Genomic DNA, 21,584 nt, shown 5'->3' with positions numbered 1-21,584 from the left:
TCAAAAGTAATTTCACAAAGGTTTCCAAAAAAAAGAAAAAATACTACTTCAAACCCCCAGAGGATGAAAGATTTCCTCCGTATTTAACACTTGAGGAAGTAAAAAAAAAATTTTTTTTTTCCTTTGCCAGTAAGAAGCCTCTACTCATCAATCATCAATGGTATTTATTGAGTGCTTACTGTGTACATAACTCATAGTGAGCACTTGGAAAAGTACTCCCTTTAGACTGCTATACTCTATTCTCACCTTCCTTTCCCCTCTCCCCCTCAAGGGACTAAATCATCACTTCCCCCACCCACTCCTGAAGCCACTGTAAAGACTTCCAGGTAATTCTCAAAAAAAAAAAAAAAATAATCAACCATTCCTTTTAACTCCATGAGAACTCCTCCTGCACTAAGTGGCCAACAACAGTTTATCTTCCTCCCTTCAAAAGCGTAGGCAAAAATGTCCCTTAGATTACAAAACAGACCCAGATTTAGAACACTAACCCCTTTCAGAAGACAAACAGGGGCTGACAGCTGTGCTTTGTCATCTAAAAGGATCAGAAAGATTTTCAGCTATATGGCAAGTGGCAGGGGAGGAGGAGGAACAAGGTAGAAAAAATAATAAAAAATGCAGTGACAGAAAAGCAATTAGTCTCCATTTCCATTCCCTTAAATTAACTCTTTTACAACCAAGAAAAGGTTCCCGTTCCACAATATTGGCCTGTCCATCCCATGGGGCAGAAAACCAGAGCAGAAAGAAGAGGTTTTTGGGTTTGTTTTTTTTTAATAGCATTTGTTAACCCCTTACTATGTGCCAGGCACAGTACTAAGCACCAGAATAGGTACAAGATCATAAGTTTGGACACAGTCTGTGTTCACATGGGGCTCACAGTCTTCATCCCCATTTTACAGGTGAGGTGACAGACTCCAAGAAGTTATGGGTCTCCTTCTCACATGGCCACGCTGGCTTGGAAAAAGAGGGTTCCTCTGGTTCCATTCTCAGTGAGAAACAGGTTGCCGTTTTCTCTCTGGAGTCAACTCAACAAGGCCTTCTTTGTGAAGAGACCCGTTTCTCAGATACTCCAGGTGAGGTGTTAAGGAGGGAAGAACCCTTGGTTACTGGAGAAAGAGGAAGGAATGAATCTCCTTTCTGCTCAGCATGCGGGGCAGTTTCAATAGAACAAAGTACTTTCAGGATGGAGAGGGCTGGAGGACTCTAAAGAAACCTCCAACTAAATTTGATTCTTCTTCTTATTACTATTATTAATAATAATCATAAGTATTTGTTAAATGCTTACTACATGCCCAGAACTTTTCTAAGAGCTGGGGTAGATATAAGACAACTGGGTTGGACACAGACCCTGTCCTACATGGGGCTCACAGTCTTAATCCCCATTTTACAATTTACAATGAAATGAGGCACAGAGATGTTAAGTGATTCGTCCAAGGGCACACAGGAGACAAGCGGCAGAGCCAGTATTAGAACCCACAACCTTCAGACTCCCAAGCCCGTAATCTATCCACTAAGCCATGCTGCTTCTTATCACTGCCAATAGTACCCCTCTAGACTCTGAGCTCGTTGTGGGCAGGAAATGTGTCTGTTCTACTGTACTCTCCCAAGCGCTTAGTACAATGCTCTGCACACAGTAAGCACTCAATAAATACGACTGACTGAACAGTCGTCGTCCTTCGGTGTGAAGGCTTTACCAAACACAAAGACTGTCTTCATGAGCGTCACTGTGCAAAACTCTAGTACATATGAAAATTTTGGCAACCCTTTCTAGCCTCCTGACATTCAGGATGAGGATTATTCAGACCTGAAGGATTGTTCCTAAATGTCTCTGTCTCTCCCTCAGCAAGAGAAGAGAATAGGGGTGCCCAGGTTTCACAGGACTTTAGGATTGGGAGGCAAAGAGAAGGAAGGTGTATTCTAGAGAAGCAGCGTGGCTCAGTGGAAAAGAGCACGGGCTCTGGAGTCAGAGGTCATGGGTTCAAACCCTGGCTCCGCCAATTGTCAGCTGTGTGACTTTGGGCAAGTCACTTAACTTCTCTGTGCCTCAGTTACCTCATCTGTAAAAAGGGGATTAAGACTGTGAGCCCCACATGGGACAACCTGATCACCTTGTAACCTCCTCAGCCAGCGCTTTGCACATAGTAAGTGCTTAATAAATGCCATCATTATTATTATTACTGCCAGTGGGACCCACCCGCAAACTGGCTTGGCAACAGTAATGATGGTCTCCTCCAAACCATCTTCACTCCCTCACTAGGTTCCCCTGTGCTCAGCTCTGTGGGAAGGGCTGACAGTAATAGCTAGAAGAGTCAGGTCACAGAACAGAATAATTGAGACCTTCTTGGCCATAGATACTTGTTTCACCAGCCCTTTTGGACAAGGACCCTTAGAGTGGCTTGATAAAGTGGTTTGGGGTGGGATGGGAAAATGGAGGGGAAGAACATTTCCCACTCTCAGCAGAACACAAGAGACAAAGGAAAATAGAGCCAAGAATGCCACCCACAAAAAACACATCAATGTATTGTGCACATGGCAGCAAACTGGAGCCATCAAAGCATCAGGCCCATCAAGGCAGGGCATAGGCAGAGAAGGGTTGCTGTAATTTTCAGACAGCAAGGAAATCTCTCCTCTACTTCCACATAGGCCCCAAAGGCTGATAACAGCAACCACCTGGTCACTCAAAGAAAGAACAGGAACAAAAAGGCCAGGACAGCTAAGGCATTTACTTAATAAACAGTGTCATACCAGGTCATCATTCCCACCTCCATGATCTCTTGCTCAAATTACGGTGATATCTGTACCATGAAAACGGAATTCCTTCTTCCCAAAATTGGGGGGGGGGGGGGGCTAGGAGGGGAGCAAAGAAGGGAGGGAGCGAAGCATAGTAGCCTAGTTGATAGAGCACAGGCTCGGGAGTCAGAAGGACCTGGATTCTAATCCTAGCTCTGCCCCTTGTCTGCTGTGTGACCTTGGGCCTTGTCACTTCACTTCTCTGTGGCTCAGTTACCTCAACTGTAAAATGGGGAATAAGACTGTGAGCCCCATGTGGGGCAGGGACTGTGTCCAACCTGACTGCATCTAACCAGCGCTAAGTACAGTGCCTGGCACACAGTAAGTGCTTAACAAATACAAAAAAAAAAAAAAAGGTGAAAGAAAGCAAGAGAAAAGGAAAGAAAGAGAAAGAAAGAGAAAAAGACAGACAAACCCTTTGACTCCAAGTGTTTTTTTTGTTGTTGTTTTAACCACTAGGACCTTCTGTCTTACTGAAGTAACAGGTCTGAAAGAAAAATACTTCAGAGAGGTGTTCACCTTCACTCAGAAGCAACCTGAAAAGAAATAAATAGTTGTTTGGAGACACTGTCATAAAAATACCATTGCTGGGCTTAGAATTTTTGACCAATCAATTAATGGTATTTATTGAGCACTTGCTATGAGCAGAGCACTGTACCATTGGGCTAGTACAACAAAGTTGGTAGACATGTTCTCTGCCCACAAGGACCGTATAGTCTTGCGGGGAGGGGAGAGCCAGACACTAAAATACACTACAGATGGGGAAACAGAGTATATGGCTAGGTACGTAAGTGGTATGGGGCTGGGGCAGGTATCAAAAAGTGCTTAAGAGCTACATCTGGGCATCAGGCACTGGACAGAACTAATGAACCTTACACTGGCTGCAGACTCTAAGCTCACTGTGGGCAGAGAAACATGCCTACCATCTCTGTTGTACTAAGCCAACAGTACAGTGCTCTGCACACAGTATGCACACAATCACCAAAAAATGTCAAATACCATTATTTTATTACACAGCCAAGTTCATAGCCAGTGCAGAGGGAAGGGCAAATAGGGGAAATGACAGCTTGGTCCATCTTCCCCCAACTTTAAATAGGCTAACATCTAACTTTCCATAAAGGCCTCACTGTTCTTCCGCTATTCCCGGCCCAAAGAGGTTAAAAAAAAAAAAAAAAAACAAAAACACCCCTCTAAAGCGGGGAAGGGGATAAAGACATGGAAAACCAGTATTTAGCCTATGCAGGTAGGCTTCTGGCAAACCCTGCTAGAGGAGATGACTTGTTCTGAACCCCTGCTCCAAGTTTTACACTTAACTGCTCCTCCTCCACACTTCAAAGGAAGTATCTGTGTACAAACCAGGGACTGCCCAGCTGCTTCCAGAGCAAGGAAAGTTTAACCCTCTAACAGCCATTAGCCCTTGTGAGCATCAGCTCCTGGGCCATCCCCTAGCCAAGAGACAGGGGACCTGGCTAATTCCCACCAGGTGTGTATTCTCTCCCCACACCGAGTACAGTGCACTGTGCACGGAAAGAGCTTCATTAATACAACTGCTGCTGCTACTGTCCAAAGGCAGGGTGAGGAAAAAAGGGAGAGAGAGAGAGAGATGCAGGGAACTAAGTTATAGGTCTTTGGGATCTCGGGCGGAAAAGCATCTCCTTCCTCTTGGTGCCCCGGGCACAACTCAGGACTTGGATTTATTCATTGATTCACTCAATCATACTGATTGAGCGCTTACTGTGTGCAGAGCGCTGTACTAAGGATTTAGCAACTACAGAAGTAACTGTGAGGCCCTTGTGGGACAGGGATTGTGCCCAAACTGATTAGCCTGTATCTACCCCAGCACTTAGAACAGTGCTTGGCACAAGGTAAGGGCTTTAAAAGTACCATACTTATTAGCAAAAGAGCCAGCTAAAATACTCCCAGGTTAGGCATTCAGGGGCTCCAACATGTCCCACATTCTACCTAAAAAAAGACCCCCCCCCTTAACCTCCTTCCCACCCCAATTCAACTCCCCTTCCCTGTAGATTATTGTACTGTAAACAGGGATTCTGTCTCACAACTTTATTGTACTATATTCTCCCAAGGGCTCTGCGCACAATGAGCGCTCAGTAAATCTCAAGGATTGATAAGCAATTTGCTTGACTTCACCTCCCTGGAGATCACTAATGACATCCCCTTCTAGACTGTAAGTCCTTTGTAGGCAGGGAATGTGTCTGTTTATTGTTGTATTGTACTCTCCCAAGTGCTTAGTACAATACACAATAAGTACTCAAATACGACTGAATGAATCTTGTGTACCACAGATCATATGAGTTATGCCATTCCTGAAAATGGATGTGTTGGCCTGTCCCCAACAAAATTCAGTAAGTCCTTTTCATTGTTCTTGGTGACTTCTCTTTCTATGGACTTAACCACATTTCATGTGAACTCACACACAGACTGTGAACGCCCTGTGGGACAGAGACTGTGTCCAAAATGATAAATTTTATCTACCCCAGGACTTGAAACGTTGCTTGTCATATAGTAAGTGCTTTAACTAAAACCATAATAACCACCCAAGGCCCCCTTGCTGGAACAAGCACTTGACATGTTCCGCCTCCGGCCTGGAATGCCCTCCCTCTTCATATCCGACAGAATATCACTCTCCCCACCTTCAAAGCCTTATTGAAGGGACATCTCCTCCAAGAGGCCTTCCCTGACTAGGCCTTCTTTTCCTCTTCTGTTGCCACTGCATGTGGATTTGATCCTTTTATTCACCCCTCCCTCAATCCCATGGCAATTATGTACATTGCCATAATTTACTTATATGAATATCTGCCTCCCCCTCTAGAATGTAAGCTCATTTTAGGCAGGGAACGCGTTTACCAACTCTGCTATATTGTACTTTTCCAAGCTCTTGATAGATTGATGTGCAATTAATCCTCTGTTTTATAGACTCTTGTTTTTGAAAAGCTAACCTAATATTTTTTGGATGTGGAAAAAAATTGACTAAGACAAATACTGTTAACTCACATGCACCACATGTATTTATGAGCATTTTCTCTATGCAAAGCACACATTAAGTGCTCGGGAAAGCACAATAAAGTAGACTCCATCCCTGTCCTTAAGGAGTTTACAATCTTAGTGAGGAACTGACTTTAAAATAGGTATAGAAAGTACAGGACATGAACATAACCACAAAAGTGCCTAAGTGATGCAAACGGGAGGGAAAATAAAGGGGAGATAAGGCTCCCTGGAGGAGATGAGAAGCAGCATGGCCTAGTGGATAGTGCAGGTCGGGGTCAAAGGCCTGGGTTCTAGTTCTGGCTCCGCCACTTGTCTGCTGTGTGACCTTGGGGAAGTCACTTCAATTATCTGGGCCTCAGTTTCCTCATCTGTAAAATGGGGTTTAAGACTGTGAGCCCCATGTGGGACTGTGTCCAACCTGATTACAATGTATCTACCCCAGCGCTTACTGGCACATAGTAAGTGCTTAACAAATGTCATAAAAAAGGTGCCTTGAAGATGGGGAGATGGGTGAAGTGTTGGATAAGAGGGAGGAAGAAGTTTCTAAGCAAGGGGTTAATGGGGGGGGAGAAGAGACAGAGAAAGAAACAAGAGTGACGCACAGTGAAGACACTGGGATTGGAGAAGTCAAGTGTGTGTGAGCTGGGTTGTAGTGGGAGCTGAGTGACGATAGGTAGCGGTTAGAGCACTGACTGAGCGACTTGAAGCAGATGCTGAGGATTTTCTGAAAAACAAAATGGGTAAATGCAATCAGTGTGAAATGAAAAGGCAATTGCTCATTTGACACCCTGCTACTCCTTGGTGACATTCATTTCCTGCCAGGACCTAACCAAGGCCTGGGAACAGTACAGTTCTACTGAAATGGGCTGTTGTTTCCAAGGACATAAGCTCAGAAATTAAGGGCCACAGAAGGTATCGTTAGCATACCACAGTCCTTGCTGTTTCTGCCCCTCAGCTGAAGATATGACAATGACCAGAAAAAGGCAGACAAGACAGAAGGAATAACTGTGGTCAGAAGGTCATCGGTTCTAATACTGGCTCTGCCGCTTGTCTCTTGTGTGACCTTGGGTAAGTCACTTCACCTCTCTGGGCCTCAATTACCTCATCTGCAAAATAGGGATTAAGAATTTGAGTCCACCGTGGGACAGATACTGCGTCCAACCTGACTGGTTTATATCTACTTCAGTGCACAGTACAGTACCTGGCACAGAGTAAGTGCTCAACAAATTCCGCTTAAAAAAAAATGCTCAAGTCAATTACAGTGAAGAACCCCAAGGAGAGCATCACCTAAGCAAGATGGGCTCAGTTCTCCCAAGGGCCAGATTAATTTGCTGAAAGTCACTTTGTAAGCTCCTTGCTGGCAGGAATCTTGTCTACCAGCTCTGTTCTATCATACTGTACAAACACTCAGTAAGTGCTAAAAATATATTGCTGATTAACTGATAGTATCAGTCAATTGAAGCAACATGGTGTAGTGGATAGAGAACAAGTCTGGGAGTCAGAAGATCATGGGTTCTAATCCCGGCTCCGCCAAATGTCAGCTGGGTGACTTTGGGCAAGTCACTTCACTTCTCTATGCCTAGGCTGACCATCTGTAAAATGGGGATGAAGACCGTGAGCCCCGCGTGGGACAATCTGATCACCCTGTAACCTCCCCAGCGCTCAGAACAGTGCTTTGCACATAGTAAGCACTTAATAAATGCCATTATTACAGTGCCTGGTACTAGTAAGCACTTTAATACCATAATTACCATTATTATTATTATCCTCATCCCAGGCATTTGCGGAGGAGTATTTCCTCTCAAAGAACCCTATGGCAACTTCTGGGCAAACGTCTGCCACATTTTTTCCAGAGTGTGGCTGTGATGGCATTGGCTCCTGCCACCATCGAGCCGTGTCTTGAGATTCCTTGCCAAAGCCGAAAATTCTGGAGACTAGCAATTGCAGGGATTTTTTCTTCTCCCCTAATCTGGCTGCTCCATTCCCTTGAACCTTGCCCCTGGGACGGAGGTTATTCTTTGGTGGGAGAAAGCAGAGGCAAGTGGCGAGTACTAAAGGTGAAATGTTTACCCCCTCCAAGGGCACAAATTTTGCCAACAGTTGAGAACCTCTGCTGCAATGGATCACTACTTGCACTGAGCCTACACTACTCCAAAAATATTAAGCAATCCCATTTTCTGAAATAAAGTTAGGTACTCGGCAATTCAATGGCCCACTTCTTTAACGGTGAGGGTTGCGTTTTTGCAAAATCTCACGTGTTAAGGAAAACTCACTGGTTCCAACATGACACCCATGTGCACACCAAAACCATTTCTCCCGAGTTGTGGCATGCCATATCCCGAAGAGCTCATGTTGTTGGACAAATGTTCCCCAATTCCGACAACGTTCTAGTCAAAACACGTAGTGAAAATATGCATGGCAGAACTGAGAAAACCGGGGCCCTGGAAGAACTGCGCTCCATGCTTTATATCCACTTAAAAGACCAGCACGAAACTCTTTGGTCTTAACTTTGGCAGGGAGAGGGGAGAAAAGAACATATCAGGATTCAATTAGTACTGGGTCCCCACTGCCGAAAAACAAACCCTGTATCATGCTAAGTTTTCTCCATGCAGTAACTCAATACCTCAAATGAACAAATTCAAGTACCTTAAAACACAGAAATTTTTGTTCTAAATATGTTACAGCATCAAAAAATACTCTCTGTAAAGATATTTCTATTTCAAGTAGCATGGTGTGTGGGGGCGGGGGGGTGTCATATGAATCTGTTTTAGTCAATGGCTAAAACAGCCATGGTCAATAGCTTTTGGCATCACAAAAGACATCTGCTTGGAGTTGCAAATCTTAAATTATTTTGGTCTTATGATCCACCCTCTTATGGAGGGTTTGCCCACATTAATTGGATCTGTTTCCTTTGAGCATTTGGTTTTCACCCCACCCTCAGCACCCAAAGCACTTTCATATCTGTACTTTATTCATTTATATTAATGTCTGTCTCCCCTTGTCAACCAAAAACTCTCTGTAGGCAGAGAACATGCCTACCAACTTGGTTGTGATTTACTCTCAAGTCCTTAATACAGCACTCCGCATTAATTGAGTGTTCAATAAATACCACTGATTATGTTATTCAAGGTCAGGGCAAGGATTTTATAGGAAAGCAAAGTTCTCTAGGCATCACTGCAAATGCTCATCAAATCAAATGCTCATTATGTGTTTAGACAACACATTCGCACCAATCTCTAAAGGCCTCTACCTCTCCAGTAAATAGACACATTCCGATCACCATGACAGAGTCACTGAATGAGATGAACGACAAAGGGAAGCAGGAATTCAAATATAACTCCAAGGTCACAAATGTAGATGGTCAGAGAGTGATGCCACTGCCAGTAAGAGGCAAAGATAAGGTTCACAGTTTGGCTCATGCTCTTGCCCAGAAATCCCTCCCCCTTCCAAATCCACCAGACCACCGCTCTCCTCATTTTCAATGCCCTTCTGAAGCCCTCCTCCTCCAGGAAGGCATTCTTGGGGGGGGTTGTTCGTGTGTTTGTTTTTAAATGATACCTGTTAAGCGCTTACTATGTGCCAGCCCTTGTCCCTAAGCCCTGGGGTAGATACAAGCTAATCAGGTTGGACACAGTCGGTGTCCCACATGGGGGTCACAGTCAATCCCCATTTGACAGAGGAGAGAACAAAGGAACATAGAAATGAAGTGACTTACACATGGCCACATAACAAACAAGTGGCAGAGCCAGAATTGGAACCCGTGTCCTTTTGGACTCCCAGCCCTCTGTTCTCTCCACTAGGCCAAGGTACTTGATTGATTTCCACCATCCCAGGTCATGTCAACCCAACAGATCCCACCCTTTGTACTTATCCATTTTCCACCTCCACGTATTATTCATCTACTCACCTTTCCATATTCTTGCTATTAGCAATTGAATCTTCCTCTTGCTCCTCACTAGTTATGAAAATACATGCACAAGATTTATTTTACAGTTCATTAGACCCTAAGTTCCTTGTGGGCAAGAAATGCATCAAGCAACTCTGTTGCACGGTCCTCCCCCATAGAGCTTAGTACAGTGCTTGGCACACAGTAGGGGCCTTGATAAATGCTGTTGATCATTATCATTAATATAAATAACCCAACCTATTTGATGGATTTCATGAAAAGTTAACGCAAACACAGTCCTCACAATGTAAAATTACTCATCCACTGTTCATCCATGTTTTCAAGGAACAAATCACAACTCCATCAAAGGATACTTTTTCCTTTATTCTTACAAGTTATCAGTAAGGATCTGTTTCCAAAATTTGGGAATATGAAATTCCTTTATGTGCTCTGCTCTACTAAAGTACTGTTTAATCTGTGTTAAAGTACTGTAAACTATAAGATCACAAATGAAAAAAGAGGGTTGTACTATGATTAGGAATCTTTGCAGGAGGGTGCAAGAATAGAAGCCTGTCTGGCCGACAGTCAGTGGTTTTTCAACTTTAAATTAGACAAGTTTTTCACTCAAAGGTCATTTTATGCCTGCTTAAAATACCTCAGAGCAGGCCAACTCCTTCACACCTTTCGAGTTCTCGTTCCACCACGGCCCTCTTCGATTATTTTTACACATTCACCTGCTTTCTTTAAAACTGACGCAGGACTTCTTAATGCCCAAATCCTGGCTGGTGGGTGGCAAGACCAGAACTTTGTCAGTTTGGGCAATTTGCAATGATGCATCTGCTTGTCGAGATGTGAAAGGATTACAACTGCCCCCCCAGATTGTATGTACTGTGGTGGTGACTGTAACCCAAGGTTTGCCCGTATTTGGGTCCACAGTAATGCCCAGAGCTTTTTACCCAAATTACGCAGCACAGACCAGGACTTTTCCAATCAATCGGTGGTATTTATTGGGCACTTATTCATTCATTCAATCGAATTTACTGAGTACTTACTACGTGCAGAGCCCTGAACTAAGCGCTTGGGGAGTACAAGTTGGCAACATATAGAGACGGTCCCTACCCAACAACAGGCTCACAGTCTCTGCACACTTACAGAGTGCAGAAGAGGGTGGTATTAAGAGTTTGGGAGAGTAACTCTACAAGTGGACTTGGAAGACATGACCCCTGTCGACCAGGAGTTTCTAGTCTAGAGCGAGCTAGCTTTTTTAATTTAAAAACTGTATCCTAGCTGACTCATGATTACACCCAAAGATCCTTCCCTAACTCGCACCCAGTTCCCCCTCAAACCCAAGCCACAGTGTGTTCAGTCAATCATATTTACTGAGCAGTTACTGTGGACAGAGCACTTCACCAGGCGCTTGGGAGAGTACAAGGCATCCCCCTCTCCCCACCAAAAAGACAACCTTACGGTCTAGAGCGAGTTAACATTTTTTAATTTTAGGAACCACATCGTCAGCCAAGACCAAGGGAGTGCTGCCACTGGGAGCCTCGGGAGGTACAGGTGGCATTCTCGCCTACCTTAGCTATTCCTGCCTCTCAACATCTTGCTGGCCTCCCCCAGGCCCTCTCTTAGAGACCCCAGAATGAAGGACAAGCTGCTGCTACTCTAATAGCCATTCTCCCCCCATCATTCTTGGACGTCCCCTAAGCAGAGACTTGAACCCCCTCTTCCCCGCCCAACCCCCATTGAACACTTATCTGGGAGACTCAACAGAAGTCACATCTCCCATGTAGCTACTTAAGTTTAGCTTACATTCCAATATCAGGTAAAAGTATAGTTTTGCTTGAGACAACATGTCCACTTTTACCTAATAATAGTGATATTTGTTGAGTGTTTAGTATGTGCCATGCACTGTACTGAGCGCTGGAGTAGGTACAAGATAGTCAGGTCATTCACACTTCCCATCCAATATGGGGCTTCCGGTCTAGAGTGGAGGGAGAGTAGATAGTTAATCCCCATTTTACAGATGAGGAAATTGAGGCATGGAGAAGTTCAACGGGTTGTCCAAGGTCACACAGCAGACAGGTGGCAGAATCCAGGATTAGAACCCAGGTCCTTTTTAGACCAGGAGCCCCGCGAAGGAAAGGGAGTGTGTTTTAATTCCAACTGCATATTCTCTCCCAGAGCTCCGTACATTGTTCTGCACACTGTGAGTGTGTAATAAATACTACACCTCCTACTGCTACTCTGACTCCCATGCCCTTTCTACTAGGCCATGTTGTTTCTCTCACTAGACTGAATTTTAGGGTCGACCAAAGCTTCAAAAGATCCCCTCATATAAAATGGAATCATCCAATTAAAGAGGCTTTAAGTTCCCAGAAACCGCCTCTAGAACTAGAACAGGATTCAAGCGGAAATTGAAACTGCCTTTCCTCATCAATAACATATGCACACACATAATGTACTTATGTACGTGTTATTGATCAGGAAAATCAGTAGACTGATTTTTTTGAAGTTATTGAACTGAGTTCTTTAAGATTACGTTTCAAAGAAGCTGACATAGAGACTTTTTCTGGGAGGACTGCTGGAGCCATTAAAGTTGGGGGTGTCAAGAGCCATTCCCAACATTTTGAGAATGAATACTTCCAAATCGGTACACACAAACACACACCCACACACACTAAGCTTGAGCTCCACTTGCAGAGTATATTTTAGTGAGAAAACAAGAAAGTCAAAGCAACCCATTTGCATACTGCAGTGGTCAGGACCCAAAAAGGAAGTACCACAAAAGCAAGAGATGCTAAACTAATGATTCCCAACCAGTTTTTTTTTTTTTTGGACAACCACTTCAAAAATTGAATATTTTTAGGAAAGAAGGGGAGGATGTGGAGGAAAGCCAGCCTTTTCCTCAAAGTCCTCATTCAGTCATAAAGAGGTCTAATCAGACTGCGGTCAAAGGTAGTCAAAGTCCCTTCTAGACTGTGAGCCCGTTGTTGGGTAGGGACCGTCTCTATATGTTGCCAACTTGTACTTCCCAAGCGCTTAGTACAGTGTTCTGCACACAGTAAGCACTCAATAAATACGACAATGAAAGAATGAAAAGGTAGGAAAAAGAAATGTTGGTGGGCCATCCCAAGAGCTGGGCACGTCAGAAAGTGGCCTTCAGCATTGGCTGTCATAGGGATCATAGAAGAGGAAAGTTTCAAGTGTCACAGTGCCACCAGAGATTATGAATCAATGATACTTCCTGAGCATTTACTGTGTGCAGAGCACCCTACTAAGCACTAGTACAACAGAGTCAATAAACCAGATTCCTGCCCTCAAGAAGCTTACATTCTCCTGGACACAACCTAGCCTCATTGCCAGGAGGCTGAGAAAACAAAAGTCCTAAATAAGTCTCCACTCAGACCAACACATTCTCTAAACCAGAAGCAGATCCATCTACGCCACCCTCTCTTCGCTAGCCACTCGATGCAGGCAGAGTTGTGGTCAGGGAATGTGTCTGTTGTTGTACTCTTCCAAGCGCTGAATACAGTGCTTTGTACACAACAACCGCTCATCAAATACAACGGAATGAATGAAGTTCAAGGGCCTCCGAGAAGTCCTCGACCATTTTCGGCCAAAGCTTTGGGAAAAGGCTCTCGCCACCCCCAACTTCTTTAACAGCTCCAACGAGCCTTCAGGAACAAGTCCCTACTTAAGCTTCTTTGGAATCTAATCTTAGAACTCCTTTCAATCATCTAAATCAAAATAATGCACAAGAACAGCCTGGCAGTCCATAGACAGAAACCCGTGAGGCGTCCCAAACAGGGTCAGGCTCCATCCTTGGGGCCTCCACAGGAACACTGGGCCATCCCTCTGGTCGCCTCAAGAGCCGCCTACAATTTTCCATGGGAGCAGGAGGGAACTCCTTCCCCGACCCGTGAAGCCCTGCCATCTTCCCCTGAAGCCCCTCTTCCTCCAACCTGCCTTCCCCAATTGGTTTCAAGCACCCCAAGTGAGATGAGAAGCAACATGGTGTAGCAGATAGAAGATGGGCCCAGGGGCCAGAAAGTCATGGGTTCTAATCTTGACTCTGTCACTTGTCTGCTGACTTGCCTAAGGTCACACACTTCGCTTCTCTGGGCCTCAGTTACCTCATCTGTAAAATGGGGGTTGAGACTGTGCGCCCCATGTGGGACAGGGACTGTGTCTGACCCAATTTGCTTGTACCCACCCCAGTGCTTAGTACAGGGCCTGGCACATAGGAAACACTTAAATGCCACAATTATTATTAAGTCAGAAAAACCCTATCAGCCCTGTCTAGCAATCAGTCAAAGGAATCATTGTGGGCAGGGGATGTATCTACCAACGCTGTTGTTTTGGACTCTCCTAGACTGCAAGTTCTTTGTGGACAGGGACTGTGTCTGCTTATTGTTCGACTGTACTCTCCCAAGCACTTAATACAGTGCTCTGCACAGAATGAGTGCTCAATAAAAATGAATGAATAAATGGCTCAGTGTAGCGCTCCCTGCACATAGTAAGGACTCACCAAATACTACTGATGATGATTTGAGCACTCACCGCGGGCAGTGAATGTATGAAGTGCTTGAGAAAATACGATACAAAAGAGTTGGCAGACATGTTTCCCTCACACAAGCAGCTTCCAGACTAGACGAGTTTAAAGCGTAACCCTGACTATGTGTTTAGACTCTCTAAACCGTAAGCTTGTTGTGGGCAGGGAACGTGTCTGCTTATGGTTCTGCTGTACTCTCTCAAGTGCTTAGTACAGTGCCTTGCACACAGTAAGTGCTCAGTATTCACTCAATCGTATTTATTGCACGCTTACTGTGTGCAGAGCACTGTACTAAGCGCTTAGGAAGTACAAGTCGGCAACATATAGAGACAGTCCCTAACCAGCAACTGGCTCACAGTCTAGAAGGGGGAGACAGAAAGCAAAACAAAACATGTAGATGAGTGTCAAAGCCATCAGAACAAATAGAATTAAAGCTATATGCACATCATTAACAAAATAAATAGAATAGTAAATATGCACAAGTAAAACAGAGTAATAAATCTGTACAAATATATATATATATATTATATATATATATACACAGGTGCTGTGGAGAGGGGAATCAAGGAGTCAATACGAATCAATGAGTATTTCTTCCCCCGGCCCAACACCTGTTGATCGAACTGCCAGTTCAATTATTTTGCTGACTGGTGATATCTGGGGCTATACCTCCACTGGTAGAGTGTAAGCTCCATGTGGGCATATAATTAGGCCTCACTTCTTTGCCCCAGTGCTGAGTACAAGGCGCTGCGTGCTCAAGAATCGCTCTTTCTGCTGCTGCCAAGATCTCTCACACATAATTGCCACCTGTCCCCAGATGCCCCATCTCGCGGACTGGCATGTGAGCAACTTTCTAGCCGGGTGGGTGACGACACTTTTGAGAGCCTCGATTTTGAAACGCGAGGCTGGCGTGAAGAGAAGATTCCAACGCAAGGAAGTACGTGATACCCTCACCAGCTTTCTGGGAACCCAAGTACCTCCATCGGAGCTAATGAGAGGATCCATAGAGAGGTAGCCATCACGAGGAAGAAGAAAAGCTAAAAGAAGGGTCAACCTTGCCGTTTCTACTGCAAAGAACTTTTTTTTTCCCCAAAGCCGCAGAGGGAAACAAAAATAAACTGACAGGATAAAAGAAAGGCTGTTGCATGGAGGAGGAACTTTTTCTCCAGTTAAAAAAAAAAAAAAAAAGCCCACACTGGAATGATCTAAAGCTGCCTATAAATATTTGAGAACATCAAAGACAGTCCTGTTAAATTAAAAATGTTGTCACACAGATAGGAACTAGCCTCTAGCACTGCCAGCTTCGACATGTGAGCCTCTGATCTGAGAAGCAGAGGCTCAGCTCCTCAAGAAATTTTATTCACCAAAGAAAAAAGTGAACCAGCAGTTGAGTTTTAATAAGGGTATTAAATACCTTTCGAATGAGCTAATTAGAGCTTAATTTAACTCTTTCAAGAGAGCCAGGGTTCTGAGGAACACAGCACAGTGAGCTGCACACCTCTTAAAGACACCTAGGAAATTCCAGTTGAAAATGGTAAATTTATGGAGATGGGGATCGGGTCCCACCCCTCCAAAATTAGAGGGTCAACAGTCTCCATCTGAATCTCCTCAAAATCACAAAGGATGAAGGCAGGCAGAAAGGCCAAGCAGCTTGTTTCTGCAGATGGAAAGAGGTTGTTTGCTTGTTGCCAGGTATTTCACTAGTTTAAACCTTGATGAAAAAAAAGTTGTCATTCCATTATGAAAGTCAGAGCCACTCATCTTTTTTTTTTTTTAAGTGCCCAGTTTTCTCTTTATGGGCTGAAATAACCAAAAGGAATCTAATACTCTACATAGGGAAGGATGTTACTTTACCTCAATCATATGACCAAACCCCCCACACCCAAAAAACCTCACCCCCAATATTAACCCCAAAACCCAAATCACCCCCCCAATATTAAAGATGGCCACCATAAGTTATCTAATGGCCTGAGGCTATTCCAGTGCACTCACAGAGAGACCCAAGTCAGTATGAAGACATTGTTGGATTGGAATCACTTAATACATCACCTAAGCTCTAACTGCAAAGTTGAAATTCAGAGATGTTAAAATAAGGAGACGACAATCTAAACCTCTCAGAAGGCAAATGGAGCATGCCAGCTAATTAATTCTGACCATTTCCCCTCTGTAGATGAGCACTCTGGGTTGATGATTTTTACACAAAGATTCTGAATTAGGGAAAGAGAGGGGATCAAGCTGGCTGTGAAGGGGACTATTACAGCCCGGTATTTGGTAGCCAGACTCAGGTGATGGGAGATTGGGGAATAAGTGACCACAGGCAGATGCAATCATTCAATGGGATTTACTGAGCACACACTGTGTGCAGAACACTGTATTAAGTAAGCATTTGGGGGAGGACAATAGAGTCAATAGATGTGTTCCCTGCCTATAAGGTGCTTACAATCCCTTGCGATTTCTGCCAAGCCCTCTATGGTCAAGACAAAGTCAGCAGATCGTATTTACTGAGTGCTTACTGTGTGCCGAGCACTGTAGTAAGTGCTTGGGAGACTACACTATAACAGTCTAACAGACATATTCCCTTCCCACAGCGAGCTTACGGTCTAGAAGGGGAGACAGACATGAATAAATTTCATATATGCAGGTAAGTGCTGGGCCCACGGGGGTGAGACTCCACAAAGGAACTTTCTCTGAGCCAACGGGATGAGTCTTTGCTCGAGGATGGGCTCCTCCCCAACAGCCCGGCCCCAACCTGGTGAAGGCTGGGCTCTGAGGTGGACCGTTAGGTGGTCGCAATGGAGCGCTGCTCCTGGCCCTACTGCTTCATTTAAATTACTGCTGATGCCTACACAGCGGTCTGGGATTTCCCCTCAGCTCTCCCTCATTCAATCAATCATATTTATTGAGCGCTTACCGTGCGCAGAGCACTGTACTAAGCCCTTGGGAAGTACAAGTTGGCAACATATAGAGACAGTCCCTACCCAACAGTGGGCTCACAGTCTAGAAGGGGGAGACAGAGAACAAAACAAAACATATTAACAAAGTAAATAGAATAGATATGTATAAGTAAAATAGAGTAATAAATACGTACAAACATATATACATATATACAGGTGCCGTGGGGAAGGGAAGGAGATAAGGCGGGGGGGATGGAGAGGAGGAGGAGGGAGAGAGGAAGGAGGGGGCTCAGTGTGGGAAGGCCTCCTGGAGGAGGTGAGCTCTCAGTAGGGCCTTGAAGGGAGGAAGAGAGCTAGCTTGGCGGATGTGCGGAGGGAGGGCATTCCAGGCCCGGGGGATGACGTGGGCCGGGGGTCGATGGCGGGACAGGCGAGAACGAGGTACAGTGAGGAGATTAGCAGCACAGGAGCGGAGGGTGCGGGCTGGGCTGTAGGAGAGAAGGGAGGTGAGGTAGGAGGGGGCGAGGTGATGGACAGCCTTGAAGCCGAAGGTGACGAGTTTCTGCCTGATGCGTAGGTTGATTGGTAGCCACTGGAGATTTCTGAGGAGGGGAGTAACATGCCCAGAGCGTTTCTGGACAAAGACAATCCGGGCAGCGGCGTGAAGTATGGATTGAAGTGGGGAGAGACAAGAGGATGGGAGATCGGGGAGGAGGCTGATACGGTACACTCATTCCTGAGTGGAAAGGACACGCTGTGGCCCGTGGGACTGCAACAGGACACTCAGGACTGAAGACACAAAGCCACAAGTACCACAAGTGGTTGCTGGGCATCCAAGTCCAGCCAGCCCACAGATGAAGCGCCTGGCTGTCCCCTCCTCCCCTAACCCTGCCATCGCTTCACAGAGAAGCAGTGTGGCCTAGTGGGTAGACCACAGGCCTGGGAGTCAGAAGGACCTGGGTTCTCATCCCGGCTGTGCCACTTGTCTGCTATGTGACCTTCGGCAAGTTACTTCAGTTCTCTGGGCCTCAGCTGTCAAATGGGGATGAAGACAGACCCATGTGAGACAGGGGTTGTGTCCAACCCGATTTACTTGTGTCCACCCCAGTGCTTAGTACAGTGCCTGAAACATAGTAAGCACTTAAATGTCACTATTATTATTATTATTGAAAGTTAGCCAGGTTCAGACCTTCTCCAGCATGTCCATGTCCCCTTCACCGGCCTGGGGCCAGATTCTAGCTAGAATCAATCGTATTTACTGAGCGCTTACTGTGTGCAGAGCACTGTACTAAGCGCTTAGCATTGTACTAAGAAGGGCCACAGAGCAGTGCCCAGGACTCCATGAGGCCAGCAAAGCCTGGCCTGACCCTTTTTCCAGTCCAGTCCTAGGATTCAGTCTAGACCAGGACGGGGATAGAGACCAAATCTGGAAGTGTACCAGAATGCACAGTTCTACACCTGGAGCCGGGCACATACCTCGCGATTGCTTTGAGTCAGTCAATCGTATTTACTGAGCACTTAAGCAAGTCGAGCACTGTACTAAGTGCTTGGGAGAGTACCATAGAAAGAAAAATAAATCATGGTATTTGTTAAATGCTTACTACATGCCAGGCACTGGAAAGGAAACAAGTAAATCGGGTTGGACACAGACCCTGTCCCACGTGGGACTCATGGTCTCAATCCCCATTTTCCAGATGTGAAGTGACCTGCCCATGACCACACAGCAGACAAGTGGCGGAGCCAAGACAGAATCCGTGGCCTTAAAAGCTCTCAGGCCCGGGCTCTATCCGCTACGCCATACCCTATCCACAATGAGCTTCCAGTCTAAAAGGGGAGAATCCATCCCTTCTGGGTAACACCACAGCCCCTGTAATCACTGCAAGGAGGGTGCCAGCGGACACAAGTTACCCAGATCCAGAAGCGGCCACAGTGAACTGGTAGCAAAGGGGCCCTCTGATGCAGTTAGAAGCCAGCATGGCATGCCAGCGAGGATGGCACCTCGCGCCAGTGGGGAAGCCGAAAGTCACCACTTAAGCAAAGGAAGTACTCCACTTAAGCAAAGGAACGTGTGCTTCAGTTCAGAGGGCCAAGGAAGTCAACGCACACTCCCATCGTTCCCATTTTTAGCACACTCAACCTATGTAATTTGGGGGTTAAGAATTTTAATAAAATATTTGTTTTGGGGGAAAAGAAATGTAAATTGAGTGCAGCTAAAACCTAAAAATCATTCATGCCTGCCACAGGTCCCACATAATTACGAACAAAGAACGCAGCCTTGGTGTGTCACAACATTCCACTGAGTCTCAGTTAAACCTAGAAAAGGAACTACCCCACGCATTTCCTTTAGGATATAGTCGTCATCTGCCCAGAGCAGATCTCTCCCAAGACTAGACGCTGCTACACTGTGTATTTAAGTTAAAGCGACTGGCACATTCAGAACTATCATTTTAACTCCTCTCACAAATGCTCCAGTTGTATTAACATTAACTGACCAAAAATAGTACTTTGGGTACAACTTAAAAGGTTATCACTTCAAAAAAAAATAACGACAACAAAAAGAAAAACCAAAAACCTCAAAGCTTTGGGGTTTTTTAATGGTATGTTAAGCACTTACGTTCCAGACCCTGTACTGGGGTAGAAACAACGTAACCAGGTTGGACACAGTCCCTGTCCCACAGGGGGCTCACAGTCTTAATCCCCATTTGATAGGTGAGGCCCAGAGAAGTGAAGTGACTTGCCCGAAGTCACACAGCACGCAAGTAGCAAAGCCAGGACTACAAACCGGGTCCTCCTGTCTCCCTGGACCGGGTTATATCCACTAAGCCATGCTGCTTCTCCAACATAAATTATCTAGTTCAAAGAAATATGAACTAAACAGAAAGAAAAGTACCACATCTGCCCATCAAGGTCTTGGTAAGTATTGGCAGTTTAACGTTTTCTCCAGGGCTATGGTTTTCAAGAAACGTACCCCCAAACCAGCGTTATTTTAGGGTCGTCCCCCCCCACCCTCTCCAAGAGAGGTTGCCATAGCAGCGAAAGCAGCAGTCACCGTGTTCCCTGACCACATCCGGCTGAGCTTGGCACACCGAGGGCATGTGCCAATTCCGCTGCCTGTCGGGCCCTCTGGCCACACCATACAGCAAGCTATAATCAAGTCTAAAACCATACTTTTCGGATAGAACGCGTCAACATAAATATTCATTAAATGCAAAAACCTATGGTAATGCAACGTTGAGACGGCAAATTTAAAACACAAGTCGGGAAAGGCGAAGATTACCAAGGCTACGGACGAACTTTTAAAAAAAAAAAATCCCTCATGCTGCCCAGATGCACGCTTAACAGCCACTCCAATCCAGGCAGGCCAATACGCACGTGCAAATAAATTTCTTGCCACCGCAACGAGGACATGGGATTGTTTCAAGTCCTTGGACTGTTTTCTTAAACCTGTAATCTCAATATCAACCACTGTATTTTGCATTCATTTCCTAGGAGTCTAAAGAACCTCCACCCGTTGGGGACTTGAGGCAGCGCCCGAGATTTTGAAAGTAACCCCTTGGCAAGCTATTTAGCACGCATTCCTGAAATTCCCCTCTACACATAGAACTCAAAATAGAGGGGAAAACAAACTGCACAGAAGGTAACAAGGGAGAAATAACCCCAAATCCTCCTGGAATTAGGGCCTTTGCTAGCCTTCTTGCAAAATGCTGCCTTGGGATCTAAGGAGCCAGTGATCGATAAAGTTTGCTAACCTATTCCCACGCTAACCAAGTCTCCTTCTGTGGAGTCTCCCTGGAGGATGTTTCCATTTGTAGCTTCAAAAATGGACACCCTGCCAAATTTCCAAGAGGCGTGAGTCTTCTACTGGACCCAAAAGAAATACCAATTTCCAAACTGACTTTGGGACAACCCTGGCAAAATGAATTAAGTAATACCACCCTAAAAAGATCAAGGTCAGAAAATATCTTTGAATCTGCTCCAGTCCGGCCTCCTGGAAAGCTTGCTGCATAAGGCAAGACAAATTTCTATTGCTATGGATTCACATTTACATGATTCAAAACGAGCTACAGCACATCCAGACTTCAGAATTTGAAGTCACAGAACCTGACTTGACGTATTGATTTGAAGTCGATACGTTATAAACAATAAGTTCTAACTTGCTTCTCCTCTAGGTGGTGATTTGTAAATTCAAAGCTACTATTCTTTCTTTTTGTTTATTCTGCCACACCACTTTTAACCCCCAACGCAGAAATCCCAGAGGATTTGAAATAACTTCGCAAATACACTTGCAAGAATTTTTAATCCAAACATACTTCTCTAACTGCTCTTGCTGCTCTAAGGCTGCTCTTACCAAACACTGCCATAATACTCTTCAAATAAAATAGGCTGCCATTGATTTCTTTTCTTTAGGAAAGACTTTTTTTTAAATAGTATTTGTTAACCACTTACTATGTGCCAA

The 21,584-nt window shown here is 45.1% G+C and overlaps 1 protein-coding gene across 2 annotated transcripts in view; it reads right to left on the bottom strand.

The window, feature by feature from the left end:
* ZNRF3 (zinc and ring finger 3) overlaps positions 1-21,584 on the bottom strand; it is a 176,196-nt gene that overhangs the window by 141,954 nt on the left and 12,658 nt on the right. The window contains exon 1 of one of the 2 annotated variants that reach the window (XM_038762892.1): positions 3,203-3,270. The exons of the other annotated variant lie outside the window; for it this stretch is intronic. The gene's annotated coding sequence lies outside the window, so the exon portion shown is untranslated. Of the gene's footprint in view, positions 1-3,202; positions 3,271-21,584 lie in introns of those variants that run through there. 2 annotated transcript variants of the gene reach the window in all.

This window comes from Tachyglossus aculeatus, chromosome 21, assembly GCF_015852505.1.
Source record: "Tachyglossus aculeatus isolate mTacAcu1 chromosome 21, mTacAcu1.pri, whole genome shotgun sequence".
Classification (NCBI taxonomy): domain Eukaryota; kingdom Metazoa; phylum Chordata; class Mammalia; order Monotremata; family Tachyglossidae; genus Tachyglossus; species Tachyglossus aculeatus.
Note: the sequence above shows the minus strand (reverse complement) of the source record. Positions and strands in the feature narration are given on the sequence as shown.